Source organism: Passer montanus, unplaced genomic scaffold, assembly GCF_014805655.1.
Source record: "Passer montanus isolate IOZ18808 unplaced genomic scaffold, ASM1480565v1 scaffold106, whole genome shotgun sequence".
NCBI classification, from domain to species: Eukaryota; Metazoa; Chordata; class Aves; order Passeriformes; family Passeridae; genus Passer; species Passer montanus.
This window is the reverse complement of record NW_024357170.1, coordinates 3,303,204-3,329,938: the sequence shown is the minus strand read 5'-3', so window position 1 is coordinate 3,329,938 and position 26,735 is coordinate 3,303,204. Positions and strand designations below refer to the sequence as shown.

The 26,735-nt window shown below is 46.2% G+C and overlaps 1 protein-coding gene across 17 annotated transcripts in view; it reads right to left on the bottom strand.

Moving 5' to 3' along the window:
• PPFIBP1 (PPFIA binding protein 1) overlaps positions 1 to 26,441 on the bottom strand; it is a 105,538-nt gene extending 79,097 nt beyond the window's left edge. For 14 of the 17 annotated variants that reach the window (XM_039721408.1, XM_039721478.1, XM_039721463.1 and 11 more), the window contains exon 1: positions 26,300 to 26,441. The gene's annotated coding sequence lies outside the window, so the exon portion shown is untranslated. Of the gene's footprint in view, positions 1 to 16,630; positions 16,693 to 26,299 lie in introns of all 17 variants that reach the window. The other 3 variants (XM_039721425.1, XM_039721454.1, XM_039721436.1) reach the window with 3 other exon arrangements.
• Positions 26,442 to 26,735: the final 294 nt, after the last annotated feature.

The following is a 26,735-nucleotide window of genomic DNA, read 5'->3' as shown; positions in this document are numbered from 1 at the left end:
ATTGAGGGGCTGGGGGTGCACAGGGAGTTGAGAGGGGACACAGCTGGGACTGTTGAGCCCAACTGACCAAAGGGGCACTCCAGACCTTATGGGATCATGCTCGCTATATGAAGCTGGGGAAGGATGTTCAGAGTGCTGGCATTTGCCTTTTCAAGTAACTGCTACTTGTGATGGGGCCCTGCTCTTCTGGGGATGACTGAACTCCTGCCTGCCCATGGAAAGTTGTCAATGAATTCCTTGCTTTGCTTGTGTGCACAGCTTTTGCTCTCTTGGTCCCAACCAACAACCTTTGTCACTTCTACCCTTCCAGTTCTCTCCTTGATCTCACCAGGAAAGGAGTGAATAAGTGACTTTTTGGGGTTTAGCTGCTGGTTGGGGTTAAACCCCAACACTACCCTAGCAGACATCCTCTAACCCCAAGCTAAAGAAAGCCCTCTTGCACACCCTCACCTCTGAAGACTGTTTACAAAAATATTTCCTATAGCACTGGCTGTAATGTTCATCCCAGCATTTCTCCAACCTGAACAGGGCCCATGACACACAGATCCAGGGGCTTCACCTCATGCTCTGCATTGGGATGCCAGGAAAAGTCTGGAGTTCAGGACAATGAGTGAAAACTGGGACTTGTTGGGACTTCTGGAAAAGGGTGGGGCTTTTTCTGGTTTAACTGCAAAGGTAAATTACCATCCAAGAACAAGAGCTGAGAGAATAGCCATGTCACACACAGACCTGACCTGAGAGAACACCGGTGGCCAGGGGCTCTCCAGCCTTGACAGCAAGACCAAAGCCCTCCATCAAGTTCAATCAAAGTTCACTTCCGGTATGAAGAAAACAACCTCCCAGAAAACCATACTCATAACCAAGAGGCAGTTGTTACGAATGATCATTTTACATGAGCAGGATTAGGCAAATCAGGTGAGAGTTAATTGGGTTTTAGCTTTCACAGAGAGAACATCACAAAGTATAAACACCGTGGGGGAACCTCACCAGTATCCTCAGGAAAGAAAGGTGCACGATATGGTTTTCTTTTTCTTTTCCAGACTCCAATTTCTTAACCAGGAAGAAAATGCAAATTCTAATCCCAAAATCTTGCATGTTCAGCAGTAATATTTTGCCTTGCCAATCAAATGTTTTCTGCAATAGCCACCCATTTCTTTTTTGAATCCAAGATGCACAACTGCATGCGATTAATCACACACTGTGTGAATTTAAACAGGACACAGCCTTGTGCTCAGAGACCTGAAAAAAATCACATGTTGCACTGTGTTTAGGGGCACAGCTTAACAAGAAAGGTGCAGTGAAATAAATGGGCAGGAGATCTTTCTCCTTTTTAATGCCTTTATTAAGAAGAATCAGCTCAGGTGGGGAGAAATCGACGGGTTGCGCCCTCACCGCTGTTGCTCCCAAGCGTGGCACGAAGAAGGAGGATGATGCAGTTTTGTCCGCTGGTCTGCAGACAGAACTGGGGACTCTGTCCTCCCGGGAGAGTAGTTGAGTCCTTTTTTTGTTTGTTTACAAACCCGGGGGGTCTCTTTAATCAGTTTCTTTTCAGGTTAGGGTGAGAAATAAAAAGATTCAAGCAGGTACGGGACAATGCTCCCATCCTTAAGACGTCACTTTAAGTCACTTTGTTGGCTCGTGATTTTAGGGGTTTTTCTTATAAAAACTGTAAAACTGTAAAAATCCAGGGTGCACTGCGTTTCTTATTTGCATGTTGTCTCTGGTGTCACTGCCCATTGTCTTTACCCTGGAGGGTTTCCCTTGGTATCTTCTTGGCATACGGCTAGCATCAGGGAAACAATCAGTTAATCACCCGCCATTAACTGGTGATTAAGGGCTTTTCTTCGGCAGGGAACCTAAAGGAGTCTGACTCGGTCTGGCTTGGTTTTTTTAACTCTGAAACTTAAAAAAAATTACAATTTTCTATTCATAACATGCAGCACTATTTCTTTGCTTTGTGACTCCTAGAAGCTTTGTTTCAGGAACATTTCCAGAAGAATGCAAGAGCACTGCAAGCAAATAGTCTGATTCATGTCTGTTCTTTATGAGATAAAAATAAAGATATGTTTTGCCTAATCATTTCTGATCAAGAAAAGCAGGGCTTTGAGATACAAGATCTGAAAGAGCCCCTCCTCTCTACTGACAGCCAAAAAATTACTCTAACATGGGACCCGGGTAGTCACAGCACAATTCAGATTACTGCTCCTTCCCACACACTTGCCTCATGTCCGTCTGTTTGTGCTTCAATTAAAAAGCTACTATGACATTCTTCCTACGTTTTAAAAAGAAATTTCCACAGGCAACAGGATTCAAAATTACTAAGGAAAAATTATTAACATATAGAATTCGAAGGAAGTCACTGATGCAATCTGATTTGTGTTCAACTAATCAAACAGTTGAAAAGGTGGGAGGAGGATTTAAAGCCAAGAAGCAAAGCAAGCAAGAGCAACTAACAGTTTGAATGCTCTGGAGAGTTAATGGTTTTCCATGGAAAAAGCCATTGACACGTGTCTTACACTAATGGCAATATTTTTTGTGAAAGGCCTTTGGGCAAAGGCTGGTTTGAATCTGAATGGAAGCAATCAGGACTGCAGCTTGAATGATTTCCTCACATCTGTATACAGCATCCATCCATGACAAATATCACCCACCAACACAGCCTCCTTCACCTTTAAGTCACCCTGTCCAAGGTTGCATTTTTCCGTCCCTGCAGACCATGTAGCAGACACCTTATTTATGCTGGGACGGGCTAGCTGCACTCAGACAAATTAGACAAGAACAAAAAACATATATGTTTGAGCCCTTATCTTTATTTTTGATTTCTGCAAGGCCACAGACATTTTGACACAGACAAAAATCACACAGCATCCACAGTAACCAGGCAGTCTGGTTTTGGGTCTTACTGCACCCACAGCTGAAACTCAAAGCTTATGCATTTACAAGTGCCAGCCTCGAGCTTAAACAAAAAGTTTTGATCCCAGGGGGGCTGACACAACTGAACAAAACTAACCACATAATTAACTCCAGTGACCCAACTAGCTGATAGCTCACACATTTCCTACCACATTTGAACAATGTACATGCACAGAAGTCACTGGATCCATACAGCAGCACTGGAGGATACAGACAAACAATATAGCAAATCACCACAGCAAAGAAACATTTTCTGGAAGCGTAATAAAATAGTCTGAATCCTCTCATGAGTCAGAGATGAATAACACAAGATAGACCATTCAATGAAGTACTCGTAAGACCAGCAGCAAGAACAAACTGCAGAAGGTTTAAATAAAAGCTTTCAAATCACTGATTTATCAGATATTAAGTGAAACTAGACATGATTTACACAAAGAAAAAATATGACTCATCTATGACTAATTTTATATTAATCACTGTGTCCATCTCTGGAGTGCCACTGCATGCAGTTTCTGTCAGCTAGTGCTTTGTTTTAATTCTACAAGCCAAAGCAACAAATTACACAGTTCACCATCTGTGAAAACACAGATGTTAGTTGATGGAAGATGCAGAACTGTCTGAAAAATATGGAAGACTGCTTCATTCATTTAACTGAAGATCTCATGCCCCAAAGCCTATGTTATTGAAGCAGGGTGATGATAAGTCTGTGGAATCAGATATGAGAGAATGACAGATCTGAGAGCACCAAGTGCTGGTGCTGTCAGTGTTCTCCCCTCACAGTTGTCTCACTTTTGCTGACACTGAGGTGACTAAAGCCATGGATCCTGTTAATCAGACAGCAGACCAAAGCAGCAGAGGCTGCAAGAGCTCTGTTAGAGGAGACTGCATTTTCTTTAGGCCAAGATATCACAGTGAAGCACTGCTATCACTAAATGAACACAGAAAGATTATCAGTGTTTTCTCTCTCAGGCACCAGTTTGGTTTTATTCTACTACGTATGCAAAAGAGCCAGGAAAAGCCTCCAAAAGTTGATCCCTTCAACCCTGGCACACTCCATCAAATGCAAAAGGCACTGCTCTATCAGTGGTGTTCATCTCCTAAACCTCACTGGTGTTGCCACACTGCTTTCTGTCTTACTTCTCTACTCTGCCCAAAATAAGCACAAGATATTCCTTGAAAAAAAAGGCATCAGGCTCTCACATAAGGTTTCCCATAACACTTTCCAGGAACACGCCTGCCCTTCAATTACCCTTAATTGTTCTGGGCATTCTTCACATTTGCAGCAATACTTTGATATTCCTCAAAGGAACTTAAACAGCTCCAATCACCACAAGCTTACAGGACCCTGTTACTGAAGCACACACAGCCCAATTCTGTGTTTCCAGAGCTGGGAAGTGAGGAGGAAGGGTTGCAAGAAGCAAAACCCAAAAGCGCTTACCAAGAAAAAGAACAAAATTATATCCTTTTGCTGCTGTCAAGAGGAGGCAGCCAAAGGATTAGAGTTTAAAATCCTAGAAATTAGAATCAACTTAACTAGATGTTTTGCCAACTTCACAAATAAGTTTTATTACCTGTATTTTGCTTTCTCTCCATGCAGACACCTGGGCTGTTTTGGCACTTTCAAGTTGGTTACATGCTAATACACACACACACAACAGGTTTCAGCTGTTGTGCACTGCAAATGATCCTGAAAATACCATTTCTACTAATCATATTGTTCCACACAGTTTTAAAGCTCATGATTGCAGAATAAAACCCTCAGCACATATTTCTGGCCTGAATTATTAAGGAAATTAGGCTTATGTGGTAGTGTTGTTTGCCAATCCTCACCCTATTAAATTTTCAATATGCTTGTCAGTTTTGACCACATTTGGCTGAAGACAAAGAAATCCAAACAGGTGTCACATTCCTACACCTTTGGGGAAAATTATTGTGCAGGTAGGGAAGACACATCCATATTCGCCTCTCACAGGATCAGATTCTGCTGCAGGAACTCAGCAATTCCCTCCTTTGGCTGGCCCATCAGCTGCACCATCAGCAACCTCGGGGCAAGTCCCACAGCCACCAGTGGCAAATATAGTTAGTCCCAATTACTCATTTTATTTAGGAATCTGCTTTATAACAAACCTATTACAGCACTTTAGTTAAGAAACAAACAAGGATGTTGCCACCAATATTAAAAACCGTTTCACTGTTTCATTCTCAGAGGAAAAACTTCATCAGCTTTCAGTCTGCCCTTTTTTAAACAGGTCACTGTCTTGCAACAACAGAAAAAGCAGCTTTTCACTCAGAGAAAATAGCATTGAGGCAGTTCATGAAGCAGAAAAGATGCAGGCAGAGTACAAGACTCAGGGCCTAAACAAGATGCAAAATCATGTTCCACTTCTAGACCACCACTCCAAGTGCATACCAATTACACAGCAAGTTAAAAAGTCACCAGCAGCAGCTTCCCCCCAAGCTTTCCAGGGTCATAATATGCAAAACCACATCCACCATTTGTCAGAGGGCACTTTAGCCAGCCTGCAGACAGGAAGACAGCCACAACAGCTCCACTGCTCCTGCAAACGCCTCAGGTCAGGATCAACACGTGCCCTGATGGCAGCATGAAGAAAATGCTGGTCCTGCCAGGAGCTCTTTGATGAGAGCATCTCTCTCCAGTTGGGATAGTCTGGCTCCACTTATTAATAGCAAGTGCTGGCATCCACAGCCCAGGGCTCTAAGCCAAGCACTGCACTGTGTCAGGAGCAAGGTGGTAAGGTTTATGGAAAAGAGGTTCCAAACACTGGGCCTGGGAACAAGACAGAGCCTGGGCAGAAAAGTAAAGGTACCCCACAAAAACAATCAATTAATTTCTACCAACAAAATTCATTGTACCACATTCTGAAACAGAGTCAGATGGGGATATCAAGGCCAGGCTAGGTGGGGCTCTGGGCAACCTGGGATAGTGAGAGATGTCCTTGCCCACAACAGGGGGTTGGAACTGGGTGATCTTTGAGGCCTCTTCAAACCCAAACCAGTCTATGATTGTGTATCTGACCCCAGAAAACAGCAGCTTCACCTATGAGCTTTCCACTCAGCTTAGTCCAATAAACTCTCCTACTTCATCCACTCAGTTTCCACTCTCATGGAAAAACAAGCCCTAGCCACCATAGCAGCCAAGCAGAAACCAGCTCAGTGAGAGCCACTTTCATATTTCACATGAAATGTGGATAAGTAACTATTTCATACTTAACTGGTTGGTCTGTTTTGTGGAACAGCAGTTGCTTCTTTAAGGAAAGAGGTGAACTTTAGACTCCAAAATGAAAGGTCAGATGTGAAAGAACTACTTAGAAGATGCTGAGGGTAAACAAGTGCACCATTAAGTATTTGTTGTGTTATATCTTCATTTAGACATCACCTAATAACCATCTTTCCCACAAGGAAGAGCTAATATTAGAAGCAGGATACATCTCACCCAAGGATGCTTCTATTAAACATCCCACAAACAGATGTTCCTAGAATCCAACAATTCAACCAAACAGATTTTTAACTGCTCTGTAAAATTTGGGAGACAGCAAAAAATACTTCAGTATCACCTAAACTGATTATTTTCCAAGAGGGAAACTGGGGAAGGGACCATTGTCAGGAGAGGTAGTGGAGCACAGGGAGATCCATTCCCTGTGCTGAAGGGCTGGGTGAAACCTAAGCCCCTCACTGGAAGGCTGCAGGGTCTGTCCCTTTGAGCCATACCCAGGAGTACGTGCTGCTGTCCCATGGAGGGGATGGTGGAAGTAATGGAGATGGGAGAAGGTCTTTCCAAGAGGTCTTTTCTGGGCAAAAGACTCTCACCTCCTGCAATCCAAACCCACCCTCATTACTGTACACAGTCATTTAGTCTCATTAGAGACCCCTCCACACACAACATGAGAGACTGATTCAATGATTTGGTTTCTGTCTCAGTTCCTTTTAACTTGAAATTTCCTCTAAGAATCCCACAAAACTTATGAGGGGAGGAAATAGCCTTCCATATTTGACTAAACAGTAAAACACAGCTCCTGCTTTATCTACAGGGCAAGTCATCACTTGCAAAAACACTGCAACAACTTTGATTTCTATGAAACCCCTTAGCTGCTGAGCTGCAACACAACTTTCACTTCCCACACATTCTTTGTTTACTATCCTTAGGTACCTAGCATCTCTCTAACCCAGCAAAGACAAGGTCTAGGACACATTGAACTGGCACCCTCTTCTAAATGTGGGGCTCTGCAGGTCAAGACAAGCAATAAAACAGGACTACATCAATGCAGTGTTCTACAGATAAACCAGGTCTAGATGAAGCAGGAGAACACAAGAAATGAAGTGTAGGGACGATAAGGACAAATTGGGAAGATCTGTATGAGCTGTGTGTGCAGCAGAGCACAACTTGCCACATGGAGATACCTGCTACCTCTCTTCTGCAGAGAAGGCATCTCAAGCACAAGGGTTCCCAACATGCAACACCACATTGTTTTTTAATTCAGGATTTCCCCCCCCTGCTCTTCATGCAAGCTAGGGACCTGCAGGATGAGATCACCTCCTGCAAGATGGAATTATGGAAAGAGCTTCCTGCAGGTCTCATTAAACCCGAGTAATCCTCAGAGACATGGCAGCAATGCAGCTGGTGATAATGCATTTCCCCTTTCTGCTTTCATCACTGATTATTACTCATTAGGGCACTTATAATCTTTATACAGAGCTCTTTTATGTAGCCTAATTTGCTAAGAAGTAATCACTCACCTCCTCCTCTGGTAATACAAAAGAGGGCTGTAAAGTTATTTCATTTGCTGTTTCTTCCATGGCTCTCCTTTCCAGAAGTTTCTTTCTGATGTTCAGTCTGAAGCCAGATACATTTGGTCATTAGAAAATGTCTGAGACAAGCCCTACGTTTTACCCAGTTTTGTGTGGAAAAGATGAGTAATTTAGGAAGCTTTACATCCCTGAGTTTACTTTGAGATGCTTGCCAAAAGAAATCCATGAACTTCCTTCTTAAAAAAAAAAACAAAACACCACTGCAGCACTGAAGAATTCAACTCTCCAGGCAGAGCAGGGTAAATGGAGTTTACCTAATGCTCAAAATGAGCACAGGACAGGAGAGCAGGACAGACACCAGCACCACACACCACAGGAGAGTGATGCACTTCTGTGTTTGCCCAGAGCTGTGGCTCCAGAATTACTGCCTGGTGATCACACCACAGCATGCTCTGGCTTCTGGCTTTGTGTTCAGGGCTCTGATGCCAAACAGCACATCTCTTCACCTCATTGTTCCAGGCTTCCCTCAGGGAAAGCAACAAAAGACAGCCTAAACCCAGAGCTGCTATTCTGTGTTAGATTCCAGTCCTGTGCATGCAATCCAGACTTTAAAGACCCATCTCACTATAGCTTTTCCAACAGTTCTTGGACAATAAATATGCTGGATGCTGAAAAGGTCACTGCTGAAATTGTTCTGATATAATGCACTGTGTTGCACTGACTACCACTCCCTACAAGTTTATTGAAAACAGGGAATACAGATTTCCAGCCTTCCCTGTAATCCAAGAGTGTTCACCACAGATGATTTTGCTTCTGGATGAGTCCAAGTCCTCTCTGAGCCCTCAAAATTTCCGTAAACACTCACCAAGGAAGAGAAAATGAATGACTGGATGGCAGCACCTCATGACCCACAAACCTCAAAGTTTTACCTGTTTAAAACTATGCATGCCAAGCAAAGGAATAGGCTGTAGTTACAAACTCCAAACAGCAAAAATAGTACTATTTAAGACAAAAGGGACAAAATGTTTTTTTTAAGAGTAGAACAATTCAGGCAGTTGGTATTTGCAAAAGTCTCCTTCTACACACCTCTATGCTTCTGTTTCCAGTCTTTCCATACGGCAATGAATTTTGTGTAATTACTAGCTAGATACCGAGAAATTTAATTGTACTGTATTAATAATAGAGATTTTGACTTCCTATCCAAAGGCTCTACTACTTTAATTAAACTTGTACGTTTTACCCTTGTTTAGCTTATGCAAATCCAACACTGTGAAGTTGGCTGTAATAAATCCAGAGGTAATACTAGAGCCCCCATAAAAGGATGCTGATACAGAATTCAAAACAAACTTTGTTAGTACAGACAAAACCTAACAAACACACCAGAGCATGGGATATGGTTTTGAAGACTGAATTTTGCCCAATCCATCCTCAGTGTGTTTTCAAAGGGTCAATGAACCACTATAAGTCTCCTCAACTCCTTGGTTAAACCAAACACCAAAGTTTTCCATTAGATTAGCAGCAGATGGAGGATTGCAGCTGATTTCCCACATGGCAGCCATGCAAACCACAGGAACCAAGTGAGGTATGATCCGACAGCACTGTAAAGTCAAGAAGGGAAGATAGTATTGAAAAAGATAAGGAGAGTCTGCTAATCCAGGCCATTCTCTCTGTCTGAACATAAAGGAACCAGGTTTGATTCAAAGGGCACTTTTTACAAAGTCATAGCACTGACTTAATGGAGCAGCATCTAAATATCCATTTCCTTGAGCCAAGGCTGGATTAGTCACAGAAAGCCAAGTTCTGATGTTTACACTTGCATGTCATGAAAGCAGAGGGAGAAGGCGCCAGAGTAGGGCTAAACCAATGTTTTCCAAGTTCTTTCATGTCAGTCACAGATCCTTTACAGTCAGTGTTGTGGAGATGCAGTCTAGTCCCAAACCCTGAGGGAGCATGATCCAGACATGCATGTGCCCACTGATTCAGCAGCAGGAGCTCTCTGCTCCCCCAAACAGCTGCAATTACCCCCAAGATGATGTCAAAGGGCAGGGTGGGGTGGGAAAAGGAAGGAAGTATGGCCACCTGAGAGCCCTCCCCAAGGATGCTGCCCTTAACCTGGGCTGCAAGGAGAGGTTATCCCCATGGCCCACTGCCCTCCTGCTCCAGACTGCCTGGCCAGGGGGGAAGAAGGGCTGTGCTGCGGGCAAGCACATCTGGCAGGCAGCTCCAGTGGGGTGAGATTGCTCTGGGATAGATGAGACAGCAGGGAACTCTACTGCAACCCCTCACCAGTTGTCCCTTCTGCCTTTGCTCAATCTAAATTTGATGGAACTGATCATTTGGGTGAGGGCAGATATCAAAGCAAACTTAAAGCCTCATGTGGCACTATAGTTGCACTGGCTAAGAGCCAACTTTGGCAAAGCACGGGGCTTTCTGGAAAGCGGAGCCAGGAAAACAACAAGTAAAAGGCCATGTGATTGTTGCCACTGATTCTTCTCAGTAGCCATTTCATTACCTCACTATCTTCCTAACTAATAAAGATCAAACTGTATTTTTGGTTATTTTAGATATATAGTTTCTCTTAAAGGTATTCTTAAGAAGAAGCAAAAAGGAGACTTATTTGCCTTACAGATTACCATGGCAAACTTAGTTCAGAATTAAAAAAAAAAGTAAATCATTATTTCCCCAGCCTCCTTAAAAAGGGAGAGAACTGTGAACAAGAAGCCAAGATTATTAGCAGGCAGAAGAAAAAAAAAACAAACCAAATTGAAGAACAAGATAAATAAGAGCCTTTGTTCCCAGGAAATCCTTTTAAAGAATTGAGGAGACTCCAAGCAATGCAGCTGTACTTCCTGTGACCTGCAGCACTCGTTTGCGAACACTGGGAAGGTCACAGCCTGGGGACAGCTCAGTACAGCCACGCTGCACACACCGAGAGCTCAGCACAGGAACCCCTCACACCAGCTGGAACATCCTGGGCTGCAGGGGCAGGGAACCACACAGCTTTAGAGCTGTCTTGCAAATGGGAACCTGCTCAGGTCACACGTGGTAGCAGGATTCTCTCAGGACTCAGAGCTGGGGCTGCTCAGCCCTTAGAAAAGGCAGCTCCAGGGAGACCTTAAAGCACCTTCTGGGACTACAAGAGAGTGACTTTTGACAAGGACACGGCAAGGGGGAATGGCTTTAAACTGAAAGAATATGGGGTTACATTAGAAATTAGGAGGAAATTGTTCCCTGTGAGGGGACTGAGCCCCTGGCACAGGCTGCCCATGGAAGGCTGTCCCATCCCTGAAAGTGTCCAAGGCCAGGATGGACAGGGCTTGGAGCAACCTTGGAGACAGGGATAGTGGAAGGTGTCCACTTGGCAGGAGGGTTGGAACTGGGTGTTGTTTAAGATCCCTTCTAACCTAGGCCATTCTATGACTTCTCTAGAGCAGAGTAGGCAGCAGCAGGAGACACCAAATCTCTTTAACAACAGCCAGTAAATAAAACACCAGCTGGATAGACACACACCAACCTCGCTCCCAGGGTTGGGTATTTGTAAGAGAAATATCACTATGTGATAAATTCAGTTCACTATGAACCATGCTGCATTAGCAGGCTTCTTGCAAGGAAAAGCATTTGGAAATGATACAAGCACCTATCCACACAATACACTTTATAAAGCACACACAGCCCCAGGAACATCACTTCTTGTATTATTGACCGGCAGAGTCACTACTGAGGCAAGACGGACTTTGAACAGCAGTGCAGCAGGAGGGGAGAGTACAGGCAATTGGAACGACAGAACAGGAATGCTAAACTGCTGCAGGACTTAGATAAACAGACTGATTACCAGAGAGTTTGTCTACATGAAGAACTAACTCCAGCACTGTCCCCGACTTGCCCTCCCATCCACATCTTGAATTATAGCACAACACTTAACTTCAATTGACAGGAGACACAGGCAAATGCTTGATTAAGCACATTTAAGCAGTGCCTACACACCACTGCAGGCAACCAACACTCAGGGACTCCAAAACTCTCCACGTATTCCCCCAATATTTTCAACACAACTCCATCATACCCTGTGGACAAACTCAGAAAGCAACACAACATTTGTACACATATTTTTATATATTTGTTTTAAAAGTTTAGTGCTGCATTTAATTAAAACAGAGTTCTCAGACCCCTTGGCATCCTTAAAAGCACACCTACTGCTATCCAGAGCAGCATTCTTCCTTCTAAGGATGCCCAAGATTGTTCATGTTTGATTCATTTGAGAGGGACCAGCTCCACCAGGACACACAGCTGAGAACACCTCTCCTCAGCCGCTCACTACAGGAAGAGTGGCCAGACAATCATTCAGTATTTTGGGCACACAAGCCCTTCACTGCCAGCAGGAGTCAAGTTCAATATATATGGGTGAGATCACTAGATCTTAACTCAGTTCTGAAGGACATCAGCATTAAAAAAATGGGAGGAGAGGTTGCCTGTCCCTGAGGAACAGGAGGGGGAGGCAACAGTTATGCTTGCCTATAGCAAGGAGGCATTCAACCCCAACTGAGACCCCTTGAGCTGGAACTCAGCCGAAGCCGAAATAATAGCCCTTCTGCTCACAAAACCACCCCTGAATTTTGGTTGTAAACAAGCTGTCTGGAACACAGTTTTAAACTCATTTAAAATACAGTGAGGGGGAAATTTCCTGCTTCTCAACACTCAGAGAAGATATTAAAGCAATGTTTTCTTCATTCCTGCTTTGCCTGGGTTTCATTACTCATTTTCCAGCTTTCTTCAAAACTGACAAGTTTTAAAGTGCAGGTGTTTTATGTGCAATTTTTTACTTTGTCCCTGCACAGGATGTCATTAGAAGTACGCAATATTTAAGCACTGCATATGCACAGATATGAAGATTTTGCTTTTACCTTGATTAAGTATTTGCTTTGTTTCTTTAAATCACGCAGCTTGTGTCTTTTACAGGAAATTAAATTACTTTTAATAATCATAACAGCTTTCCAGCAATTCAATTTGCAAAATGACAGACCAGCATTCTGCATCACAGAAAGCAGTCTATCAAGCTGTTTTGACAGCAGATCTTGTTCAAAGCCTTGTCCAGAAATGTAACAATACCTCCTACTATTCCAGGCCCGTAGTGACAGAAAACAGTTATGAACACACAGCCAAGCAAAGGCTCTCTCTTCACAACACTAAAATCTGGAAATCTCTCTCTCTCTCTCTCTACCAGCTATGGCCCAGCTAAGTAAGTTGCAGCCAGGATCAGCTCTGTGAAGACAAATTTATACCAACCTGCTTTATTCTGTTTTCCTGGAAACAAAGCCAGCTCTGCATTTGCCAGAGGCCCCAGCCTTGCGTAGGAGGGAGTCTGGCACTTCCACTCCCAAAACCTGCACGAGGTCTTGGCAGGGACTCCTCAGCACAGGAGGATGCACATAAGAGGAAGAGATGCAGGGAAAGACAGCATCAAGGTATGGAAAGACTTGAAACCACCAAGTAGCTCAGGGGGAAAGGTTGCTACGTGTGTGTGAGGAAATGCCCCTACCAAACCCATAAAACATGGCCAGGGCCAGCAGCCCAAACCACAGGGAAGGAGGTCTTGCTGTGACACACTGACCTCTTCACATGCCACTTGACTGGCAGTGCCTCCCCAAAAAGTGTTGCTTCTGCTCAGACACGACTTCTGTCTGCCCTCATACAGCGCAGAGGCTTCAAGAAGCCAGACAAAAGCCCTGATAGCTGGAAAGCACTGAAAATAAGGAAGGCAACTTATCCCAGCCTCAAAGGCAATGAGTGGTGGAGTTAAGAGCTCAGTCTGGCCCCATCCACACAGAAGCAGCTCCAGCATGAGCACAACTGGCTTTTCAGCAAACGCTGAAACATGAAGCATACTCCAAACAAATATTCCTCACGGCAGAAGAAAAACAAAGATGCATCAAGTGAGAATTATGGGACAACTACTTTCACTCTCGGGTTCAGGAGCTTTAGCCTATTTTTAGTAAAATGCCTTTGCAGATGCCAAAATAACATCTCTCCCCCTCTGTACATACACAGCTGAACACGAACCCCCACAGTCTGGCTGGCAGCATCTGCATTCAGCTTCACAGATGTGAACTGCAAGAGGAAGTGTAGAAGGGAAGCCTCTTCTTTGGAATTTCAAACACAAGTAGTTAATATGGTCCAAGTGCCAAGCAGGTGCCAAGTGACAGGTGGTGCTGTAAACCTTCCAGAGAAGCACAGTTCAAGGCCAGAACAAACCCATCTGCACAATTACACTAGTCCACCTCTTGTCTCTACTGCTCCTAGCACACCTTCCTGAACACTTTTTGTTCTTTGAGAGGCCTAAAAATCTCATTGGGAGAAATCTGTCCACTCCAAAGACACAAGCCAGCAAAGCCCCATGCCTCTGGGAGCTGTCTCTGGCTCCATCCAGGGAAAATCATTCCAGCCTACAATGGCTCCTTAATGCCACTACTGTTGGGATGTCCAAAACACCCTCACCACAGTGCTTGGAAAAGGGGGCTAGGGCCAGAGACAGTCCCAGCAACATGTTTTCACACTGTCCTGGGGAATGCCAAGCTTCCCATTGAGAGTCTGGTCATTAATCAACCTCCAGCATTTCCTGAGCCTCACCAGAGGCTCCGCAACAAGAACAAGGCTGTCACCCACTCACTGGAAAGCTGCCCTAACCAGACTGCTCTCCCCTGCCTTCCACATCCCAGCCACATGCTCCATGGCTGCGGAGCACCAGGAGGAAGCTGGCATACAGACTAGCATACAAAATCCCATCATGTAGGCAAAGTAGCGCCAGTTTGGCCCACACTGGCAGGACACACAGCCTAACTTCTCCCTCCTCCACAGGGAGAAGTTTGCAGGTCCACAGATTCATTTTGAGCAGCCCCACAGATTTTATTACTTTAGTTCATCTCCACTCCTCCTTCAGCACTCCTCTGCCTCCCTGTACCCACAGTTCCCTCCCAAAAATCTGCCTCATTTCCTACAAATGCCTACACAGTGAGCTTGGTGTACTGGCTTGTCTCAAAACCTCATCAGGCCTCAAACAGGGACAGCCAACTTTCAGAGGAGGATTCACGCTTTATTTTTCATAGTCTCAAAGCTATACTACATGTTGAGGCTGTGCTGTAACCTCCTGTTTAACAGAGAACTGCTAACTGTTTAATTTGGATTAATTTCATGTATGGCTTCTATCAGACCCAGCAGAACTTCTGGCTGCCCTCATGCTTCTGTATAAACACCAACAGAATCCAGGCATGAGGACCTGATACCAAAGGAAAATGTCTGCCTCAAAACTCTGCAGCACAGGCAAGACAGGAAGGATTGAAGGAAGGACACCACAAATTACAGCACTCTGAATTTCCCTGCGTGCCTGTGGGAGGGCAGGGACATGCACTGAGAAGATGGACCCTATGGCAGGTGGCACTGCCCGCTTCAAAAGCTAGCAGGGTCTCCTGCTCTGAGCAGCTCAGGTGGGGCTCTCACCACCCAACAAGCCCTGTCCAGTCCCCCTACACTCTCTGGGGGCCCTGCTTCCTTGCCCAAGGACTTCAGCAGCAGAAACCCCACCATCCCTTCGGTACCAGGGTGTCCTCCTCTCTTCCCCAGACATACTCCTAACAGCTTGCCCAGACAAAAGGGACATCAGGAAAGGCATCTCTATTTAGACCATCACTGGGTCTCCATCCCCAACCACCTCTCTCTTCCAAAAACATGTGGCAAGTAAAAGAATGCAAAGTGGAACTCTGACTAGATGCAGAAATAGTACTTTCACTGGCTCCAGGAGGTTTTTAATGGAAAGCACTCCTATTTCTCACTCTGCTTGCAGCGAGTAACACCTCACCCACAAATGGCTCCACAGCCTAGGGCAAAGAGCCCACAAAGTAAGGCTCAGAGGGAAGGTGATAAGACCCCATTCCTTCCTTTTAACACAGACAAACAGAGACATATCCCCTGTTCTGCTCCTAAATGCACGCTCTGCAGGAGCTACATGAACACAGCTGGATCTGAGAACAGAAAAGTTGTTCCTCACCATGTGCAACAGCAAAGCCAGGTCTAATTACCACAGCCATAGGAAAATTATATAGAACATTTTTTTGTAAGAAGAGAAATTAACTGCAATATCACAGCCAAATTCCAATTTAGCATCAGCAGTCCATCTGGTACACTGCCCTAAACAATGGGTGGCTAATCCCAAACTACCGCACGTGCTATAACTAAAACAGGTAGCTTCCCTACCTGTTTTAGTTATAGAATGAGCTGAGTAGGGAGGGACTCACAAGAATCACCAAAGTCCAATTCCTGGTCTGCACAGGACAGCCCCAAGAATGCCCCCCTGCACCTGAGGTTGTTGTCCAAATGCTCCTGGAGTTCTGGCAGCCTTGAGACCGTGATCACTCCCTGGAGAGCCTGTTCAGTGCCCCACTGCCCTCTGGGGGAAGAACCTTTTCCCAATATCCACCCTAACCCTCCCCTGACACAGCTCCAGCTGTTTCCTGGGTCCTGTCCCTGGTCACACAGAGCAGAGATCAGGGCCTGCCCCTCCCTTTCCCCTCGTGAGGAAGCTGCAGAACTGCTGTGAGCTGTGACCTCAGTCTGCTCTTCTCCAGCTGAACAGACCAAGTGCCCTCAGCTGCTTCTCATGTGGCTTCTCTTCCAGGCCCTTCACCATCTTCAAAACCCTACTTTGGACATTGCTTCAAATCCTTCTTATGTTGTGGCTCTCAAAACTGCAGAGTCCTTCCCCTCTGAAAGAGGCACAGAGATACACCAGCATACCAAGGCAAGCCCCTACAGAAATATCCCCTAGTTTCAACTCCTTTTGCATGTCCAGGTGCTCCACAGTCAGCTCAGCCCTGCCTAAACAGGGCAGGCCCAACTCTGCCGCCTGTTTTTCTGCTGCCATTGCCCAGAGTAAGGCATGCACACACACCGAACACAATACCTCTGTTCTGACAACAGCATGTCCACACCAGCAACAGGTCCCACCAGGAGCAAAATCACCGCCTAGGACAGCATAGGAAAGAGTGTCAGCCAGCTTCTCTGCACAGAAACACAACAGGTGTCTCTCACACCTGTTGCAAGAAAGCCAAATACACAGCAACTGCAGTTTTTGTCCATCATAACTCTGTGGTATTTTCACTGGTGAATGAATAAATCATCATTTACAGCAAAAGCAAGATTTCCAGTTGGAGGCTATTTACTTTCACCTCCATCACAGCAGCCCTGGCAAGCCAGATGATGTGCAAGCCAAGCAGCAAGTGCTCGCATGCTGGGAACTGTTCAAACAGGAATAATTCAATCTTTTTGTAGCCTCACCCTGGCTAATTTGCCAAAAGCTGTCTCTTTTCAGATGCTACATGAAACACGAGGAAAGAAAAAAGCTGGATTAAGCTGGTCCATTTACAATCAGTTAATCTACAGAGTTCAGGTCAGTTCATTTTCTATATAAAACAAATTCATTTTTTCAGCATCACAGGGTTTAAAGAACAAAAATTTATTGCAGTAACCAAACATTGCTCCCCGGACAAGCTTGCAGCAATTACTTAACTAATGCAAATGATTTGCAGTCTGTGTGCAAGGCATGCATGGGATAATTCCAGGGCACCCTCTTCCACCAGCATTTTACAAGTACTTTTTAGGTAGCTATGGAGATGTTACAGCCTTTTACATTTTGCTGTCATAACTAGACAGCTAATGATTTCTTAGCAAAATTCCTTGGAAAAGTGGGGAAGGGAGGAGGAGTTTCAAGCACCATGAGGTCTGAGAGCAACAAGAAGAAAATTTCACAACAGTTTTCAGATGGAGACATCAGCCCAGAGGCTCCGTGCAAAAGATAGCCTTGAACCTGGTCCTGCTTTGGTACTTCTGCAAAAAAGGAGGTAAACCTACCCACATGTCACAAGGATTGTCTTCCAACAAGCTCCAAAAGGATAAACATTTCCAGCTACCACTGCCATCACCCTGTAGAAAAGGAGGCCCTCCCCTAGGCCAGGCTGTGTTTTTGCTCCAACACAAATCTCTCTGGAGGCATGGAGGGCCTCTATCCTCATAGTCATGCTGGGCTACAAGATGTTTCCCTCTCCCTGTGAGCAGGTTACATGAAAGTCTTAGCAGGCACTAAGCTTTGTGATGGACAGGATGAACAACTCTGCATTTCACTCTCCTTCCAACAACAGCCCAAGAGCTTGCTGTGAGTTCAGCACTACTGGTCCTCAGCAGCTGATTCTGCCAAAATGATGCCAAGAGAAATGCCTTTCATCTTATTGACCCTTCAAGAGAAATCATTCCTGCATATGCAGATTTAAGACTGCACACCATGACAAGAGGAGACATAGAGAAGTCTGAAACATGAGATACCAACCTGAAGAACCCTGTGTCAGATAAGGATGTGCAAATAATCATGGATTTAGGTCTCACTCAGAAACTAATGAGAACAACAGATCAGGCTCTGAACAGATACTTCCCTTTGGATAAAACAGAAAGTCTGTTAAATTAAAACATTTTTCTTAAATTCACTTTAGACCCAGCCACAACAATGGCACCAGAATCTGTAGAATTATCTCTACCACAAGCTGCAGGAAGTTTACCAGCACCACCCTGAACATAAATCTCAATCTTCTCATCTCCATGCTGTGTTTACAGCCTCATGACTGCTCACCAAAAGGACACAACCTCTACTGCAAATGGAAAGAGAGCAAGATGCTGCCACTGCAGAACAAACCCATGAGTGCTCTGTCCACCTAATGGCCATCCAGAAATGCAGCAGCATCTTAAGTGCTGCTTTTTTAACTCTTGTGAAGTCTTGAAAGGCAGGAAGAATTAACCATCCTCTAAGCTACCCAAGAAGCTAACTGAGGACAGGCAATGCCATGGGGAAGCCCCAGGACTCACCCCATCTCGAAGCCAGCTGCCCCCAGATGTCTCCACCACCCCAACACTGCCAGTAGCATCCCAGAATTAGAGAAGTACCACAAATCTGGTCACACCAGCCACCAGCTGCCAGCAACAAGCCATGAGATTGCAGTGTCCCTGCACCATGGGACACAGTTCCAGCCTCAACCACTGCTGCTGGATGGCTGCATGCCCCCACCAGGGCACCGGGGAGGGAGGGGGGCACATCTGCACCCCAAACCCAGCCACAGTCCTCCCCTCAACCAAAGCAGGGCACACACCTCCCTAGGATCCTTCACCAACACAGGCTCCAGTCCTCCCAAGGAGAGGGGCAGGGAATGGTGCAACTCCCCCACAGCATCCAAATTCCTGCTGCACACCCTACAAATATTCCAGAAAATTCAGTTCTGTCCAGCACCATCAGAGATTACAGTGGCCCTGCTCAGCACAGGAGGTCCAACACCAGCTCCACCATGAGTGTGGAAACCTCTGAGAAGATGCTTCTGGTTATGAGCTGTTAGTTACATGTTTCACATCAAAGAGAAGATAGACATCAAGGTAAGTCACTCCACACTCCTTCTGGAGAAGAAAACAAACAATAAACAAAAAAAAAAGTGATATAGAAAAAAAAATCCAGCCTTTCTTTATAAAAATACAGAAACCAAATTTTTAGAACAAATTTAAGCTCAGGCAAGAAATATAAATATGCATTTCTGAACTTTGCCCTGTGATGTTTCCTTTACAAACATAACAAATTAAAAGTGTGTCACAAATTAAGCCAGCTTTGGTTAAGTGGAGGGGGAAAAATGCTGATGGCTCTGAGATCCAACTGACAAGCCTCTTCAAGTCTACTCTGATACAAAATCAACTCCCCAGGGATATAAATTAAGAGTAAAGAAATATTTTTCTTGGCTTAATCCTGGTTTGGAAGCAGGAGACAGAGGATACTACAACAAAGCCAGCACCTGAATCCACCGGGAGCTACCCAGGTGCCACAAGCCTTTCCTGAAGACCAGGTGCTCAACACACCCACCTCTTCTTCAGCAAGAGCATGGAGCACCTTGCTTTGCCTGAGGAGGATAAAATTTCTGTCTGGCTCTTCCAAAGGAAGCTCTGTGTACCATCCCTCCCCCACTCCTGAACAAAAAGTCTGCCAGAGATGCTTCCAGTGCATGAGGGAGAGCAAAAAAGTTGAGCATCAAGGCTATCAAACCACCACCTCCCACATGTTTTCCTGCTTGGAATGCAGGTCCCAGCACCAGGAATGTTCCTTACTCCCACACAACCACAGCCTCACCCTTGCCTGCCCCAGAATCCTGCACACAGCAGCTCTCAGAAACAGCACACTCCCCCTGAGGACAAAAATGAATCCATCCTACTTTTAGCACAGGTCTAGAACTTAAACCAGGAGAACAGAGGAGATGGATGCTTCGAAGACACAAGGAAATGTTCCAAAATCATGCAAAACACAACCACACAACCGACATCTTGAGTACACGCTCATCCTCACACTAGAAAATCCCAAGGTATTTGCTCCCTTTCCGTGTCTCCACAGCACTTGCTCCATAGGAGCAGCCCACCTGATCCAAGCCAGAGAACAGACTCTGACAGTCTCCATATGGCCAAAGGGATTTTTACCAACCCATAGCAGCTGTGTAAGGATATGGCAAAGCTGCACAGAAGCCAAGATCACAAGGGCTACAACCACATGAGATCATAACTATTTTTGGAAACACAACAGCAGCTCAGGGTATTTTTACAAAAAAGATACTCTTCTCACCTGCACTTCAAGACAGACATTAATTAGCAGCACTACACTCTGCAGAACCTTAATTTGATCCTACAAACATCTTCACATGCCAACCTCATGACACCCAAAAACACGGAGACCAGCCTCCAAACAGAATGCAGGTTCTTCTCCCCATTCCTTACACTATGCATGACTTGGACAAGTCTAAACAGCCAATTTCCTCCAACAGTCCTCACACCTTTCCCATGTTTCACAAAGGCTGTATTTCTGTCAAAATGTCTTATCTGGCTGTAGCTAGGGAGTACACACACTCCAGAGAGAAAATGTGAAGTCAAGATTCAGCAAAACAGCCTTTCTGGAACACTCTCAACTCTTTGGACAGACTAGCCCATAAACCACAAAGCTGTGAGAGAATCAGACCCCCATGGCTATGCCTGCTGACAGAGCAGATGGACAGTTGTGTGCACAGTTGCCACAACACCAAGGAAAGGAACTGCCCTCCCTCGTCCCCAAAACAGATCCTGGTGCTGATTGGGTAAATGCATTTGTGTTCTTGTTTCTGTCCTCCATAATAGAGCACAACAAGGGAAAGATTTGAGAACGAAGAGGTTAGGGGATTGGTTGTTTGGCAGTTTGTATACTTTTACAGTTACTTTTACAGTTATTTTTCTGTTACCAACCATAAACTGTGTGTGTTGTATCTCCCTTCACTACCACTATGAACTATCTGGGGTTAATTCTACAATGACATACATAATATATCTTGGTTTTCCCTATGCTTTTGCTTCAGAACTGATCAGTCTGAAGACAAGGCAGGGAAGACCAGACCATTATACTTTCCTCTTATTTTGCCATATCTGTAACAAAGCAAGAAAGCAAAGTTCTTCTCCCAAATCCATCACATTTGGAGCCATGTTGGATTTAAAAAATGCTGATTCACACTAGTGGTTATCCGATTTTTCCCATCTGTGACACAATTCAACAGCTGTCTGGCAGCACAGAAAACTTTGGAGTTCAGATGCTGCAGCAGCTGGCTCCAGTCTCAGCCTTCACTTCTCCACTAATATTTAGGGGAAAAGCCTATAAAGAGAGATGCAAGTGCAAACTAACTTTTGCATCAGCACACCTGACCTCGGAGCCTTTTGTGCACAGGTACCATTTGGCAAGGGGATTTTATTCATGCAAGACTTACAACACTGTGCCTGCTGGAACAGGGATTACCATCAAAATGTAAGCAAAGGGCTGCTTAAAGTCACTGGGTTTGTTATTTTTATCTCCCCTCAAACACCACAAGCCAGAAACTGTTGAAGTGGCCTCTGGTGCTGTTCCTTGACACAACTTGCACTGCTTAATGAGTCAGAGGCACAGAAGGGAACACGAGCATCCTCACCTTACCACAAACAATTCCTCCCAGGCAGCAGCTCTGTCAACACAAAGGGACCAAGCACTCCATGGCAAGAGCTCACAGGATTCACAGCCAGCAGATACATTGGTTTGGCAAGGCTGGACTACACAGCCCAACATTTCCCAAGTTCTCCACATGCCTCGTCCATTGCGTTGCTCCAGGCTGGAGCAGAGTGGCTGCAAAGTGTCCAGCAGAAAAGGACCTGGAGGTGCTGGTCAACAGCAGCTGAACATCATCCAACACCTGCTCAGGTGGGCAAGAAGGCTGCTGGGCTGGGTCAGCAATGGTGTGGCCAGGAAGACCAGGGCAGTGACTGTCCCTCTGTCATGGGCACTGGGGAGGCCTCACCCCAAGTGCTGTGTCCAGTTCTGGGCCTGGCATGCAAGATGGATTGAGGTTTGAAGTCCCCATCCAAGGAGGTATCCAAGCAAGGACTGGTTGTGGCACTCAGTACTCTGGGCTGGGTGACAAGGTGGGTATTGGTCAAAGGTTGGGCTCATTGACCTTGGAGGTCTTTTCCAACCTAACAAAAGCTGTGATTCTGTGATTAACAATAAAGATGACCCTGGCAGGGGCAGAGAATATAAAGGCTTTGCCTACAATGGGCTGCAAAACTTGTATCTAAATATAGTTCTACTGAGTAAAGACATCAGCTTTTTACACAATTGGTTTATCTTAGCCTTTTAACAGAAACAGAAGGACAGCCAATGGAAAAAGGAGACAGCTTTAACCCAGCACACTTTCCTCATGTACTGCAGGAGTCACAGAAAAACAAAGTGGTCTGGAAGCTAAAGGACACCAGAAAATTGTACGTACCCATAGCAAGAGCAATACACAGCCTGAGCAAGCAACTGTGAATCCAGTGAGATGACTGAATCATTAATTGAAAATTCCATCCTTTAAGCACAAATAAAGTACTATTTTGGCAGCAAGCACTACTAGAAAAGTAACTAACAGCCACTGTCTTCAGTATGAGCTGAGTCAATACACAGGTCAATTTGTGAGCAAGAGAAAGGGGGAATAAAAAGGAGAGAATATAAAAATGCATCATTCCCTGCATCTCAAGGTATGTTCCCAGCTAAGAACCCTACCTAGGGAGAGAGAGATCCAAAACAAAGATTCCACAACAGACCACTGAGAGGTGTCAGAACTTATCGTGATCTCTGCTGAAGTCACCTCAAAATGGAAACACACAACAAGTGCAGGTAACAAACATGGCAAGAGAAACACTGACCTCTAAGATGACCAGGTTTTCATTCTGGATTAGTTGCTAACGTTTCCAAATGCAGAGAGAGAGATGTAATCTCTGGGGAGTAGTACAGAGCCTTTTCTGCATGATGCAAAGGTTAATGGTTGCAACCCAGACATCTCCAAAGGGCTACCTGTGACTTCTGAAGCTGTCATTAAATGATCACCCTGTCTTCACTCAGCCAGGGTGGGAATTTACAGTAAATGTTAAATAAACATGTGGGCATAAACATCAGCAGTAAGCATGAGGCAAAGAAACAGTAGTTCACCTTTCCTGGGCTGGATTCAAAAGCAAAGTCACTAATGGGATCACTAATGGGATTTCACAATTACTAATGGGGGAAGGGGTTCACTATTCAGCCTAAGTATAGGAAGGTATTAAATAGTTTTACCTATGAAGATATTAAGTGGTTTTATGTATCCTCAATGCACAGCTGCATGTACATGTTCCACACAAGAGAAATGTATACAATAAAACTTGCCTGAACCTTCCAATAAACCTGTTCCTTGCTTCTGTAAGTTTAGAGATGTGGTTTGGCCAGGCAGAAATGGGTCAGATCATAATTGCACACTTTAAAGCAGCCACATAACTTCAGTTTTGCTTTGAAGCCCTGATAATCACCAAGGTAAGTACAAGAAGAAGCTATCTCAGATATACTAACCTAACTTGCACATCACCATTTAGCAGCTGAGGCAAAAGTTACTAGCACCTCCTTGAGGAAGGACATGAAAATTCAGCAGTGGGGCAGGAGCTTTACTAACCACCCCTAACACCACAGGATATTTTATCAACCACCTAAATCCTGCCTAATATTTCGTTCCTACCTTCTCTATTGAAAACAACTGCAAAACAGCAGACTCCCCAGGGATATGTTTTTGGAACATCTGTCCCAGATTTGGGATTTGGTCCCCTCTGTGCTCCCTCCACCTTCCCAGAAAAAAACACACAAAGCACAACAAAGAAAACCAGTCAGATCCTCAAAGGAGTTCACAGCAACTTCCTTGTGCTTAGCAAGCCAAAGGCCCGGTTTTATGCAATTGCAGCACTGACAAGAAAGTGACTAAACCTTTGCTGGCTTCAAAGATCTTCAGGGGAAGGATTTCCACTTCACTGGAAGTGTTTCTTTAGGTGGGGAAAGAAACATCAGAGAAGTCCCACTTGCATGGACTAAAGAGATTTAACCTCCTAAAGGACACTGCACTGAGCACCTCCTCACACACAGCTCTGCCTGTCCTCAGGCCACCCTGAGCTGGCCAGTCAGTAGTGACCAGACTTTGTCCTGCTCATCACCAGGGACCAATGGGACCAGCCAGGCCGGCAGCACCACCTGGGAACCTCAGCCTCCTGGGAATGGCTGTCATTTCAGGAATGTTAACAATTACCCTCCTGTTGCCAGGGTCACAGGCAAAGCCTCCCCATGCACCTCCACAGACATTTCCAGTGACACCCCTCTCCTTCCTGCAGTGTGTGTCACACTGCCCTGGCAGCACAACCCAGAAAGGAAATAGGACTCACATCTAAGTAGGAAAAAAGATGGAATTCACCATGGTTCCTGCCCCATGGTACAGCCCTGCCTTCAAGTCACTCCACCCTGCATGTCAGGGACAAAGCAGACCCTGGATCTGCTGCAGACACAAGTGCTCCGGACAAACCAACTTCAACATTCCTCAGCACAACTCTTACACCCAGATGCAGCAAATGGATGAAATCCCAGGGCTCAAGGCAGGAGATGGGCTGCCGAAGAGGGAACCTGCTCCTCAGGGCCCCCCTCACAGCCGGGCAAACAGGTGAGGCTCCTGTTGCCTTCAGGGAGGAGAGGAACACCAACTTCATCCTCCTGGCATGGGAACATCAATCCTCATGTGTGAGCACCATAGCACACCACTGACAGCCACTGTCACTGCCAGCAGCTGATCTCTGATACAGCTTTTCAAGAAGCTGTGCTAAATCCAAAACTCCACTGGGACGGGTATTTAGCTAAAGCAGGGAGTGCTCTTGCTCTTCATTTCTTAGTGATCTGATGAAGTTAAGAGACCAAAATCCTTGCTACACTTGAAACAGAGAGTTGAAGCAGATTTCTGTTTTTCTACTTTCTAGAACACCTCCCAAACCAACCTGCCATGCTGCCTCACTGAGAGCACCTACTCTTACATCCTTCACAAACGTAAATCCTCAACATACAGCTGCTCCCTTTAAGAGAGGCAATAAATGCCGAGCTGACATTCTGGGACATCTTCCCCAAAGCTCCACGGTGTAAGCATGGAGAATATTTCCACTCCTGACCCATTTCAGCTGTTTACTTTTTGGAATGCAGCTACACTTGTATTGCTCAATGTGCTGCTGGTGCAATCACACAGAGCCTACACACGGTACTGCTGGCAGTGGCTGTGCTCGGGCCAGAATGAGGAGAGCCTGCAGTCTCTGTAGGCTCAGGCACAGCCAAACCCAGCCTGAAACTTCCTTGTGCTCCTCACTCACACGACGGAGCACACACATGTTATAGCACAGCCAAGCATCGAACATTTCCTCCCCAGAAACAGCCAAAGAGGTGAAAAGCAGCTTTTTATAGTTCCAGCTGCAGCCAGCCACGGTGTGAGCAAGCACAGCTATTTCAGCTGGTAGAAGTCACGGCTCGAACAGAAACAGACCTCGAAAAAGTAATTACAGGATGTAAGAACTCCAGGCCTTAAATCAAACCACATTTGTTAGCTCTAGATAAAACTCATAACTGCACCTTCACAGCATCAGTGCCTGAAGCGTCCTACTAGAGCCTGAAAAGATGAAACCGGACAAGGCCAACCTCTCCCCAGAACTTCCCGAAAAGTTACGTCAGATCCAGCACAGAAAGTCGGGAGTGCTGAAAGCACTGGGAGACGGCAGGGGGACAGTGACATGCCGGGGGGACCATGGACACGCAGGAGGAGCAGGGGGCTGGGACACGGCACGGGGACAGGGACACGAAGCGGGGACAGAGGCTGGCGGGATGTGGCGGGGCACGGGGACAGGGACAGGAAGCGGGGACAGAGACTGGCGGGATGTGGAAGGGCACGGGGACAGGGACACGAAGCGGGGACAGAGACTGGCGGGATGTGGTGGCGCAGCAGCCCCCCGGCCCCCCCCGTTGTCCCTCGCTCCGGGCACACGCGGCGCTCCCGTCCACGGGCGGCCCCGGCCCCGCTGCCGGGGCCCCGGGCCTTGGCGGCGGCAGAGGAGGAGCCGCCGGAGCAGGGCACGGCGGGGCTCATCTCGCCGGGACACCAAGTTGCCGCAGTCGTTTCCGAGCGGTCTCGGAGCCGAACCCGCGAGCTTCCCTTACCTGCGGCCGAAACGCGCAGAGCCCTCCGGGGCGGCCGCGCCTCCGCCGGCTCCGGGCAGCCCCCACCGCCGTCCCGCCCGCGCCGCTCCGCTCGGTGCCCGCCCCGCTCCGCCCCACTCCGCCGGCGGCCCCGGGACCGGCCCCGAGCCGCTGCTCTGCCCCGCCCGGCCGAGGCACCGCCCGCCGCGGCTGCCGGGGCTGGCCATGAGGGAGCCGGCGGGGGGTGGTGCGAGTGTTCGAGTTGCCAGTGCCCCTCACGGGTAATCACAGCATCGCTGGGGCTGTACGAGATCTCAGAGATCATGGAGCACAGCATGTGACTGAACAGTACGGCGCGAACCTCACCCTGGTACCAAGCGACACGTCCAGGCTTAAACACCCACAGGAACCGTGACTCTGCCAGCTCCCTTGGAGCAGCCCAGGATGCTCTGCCTGG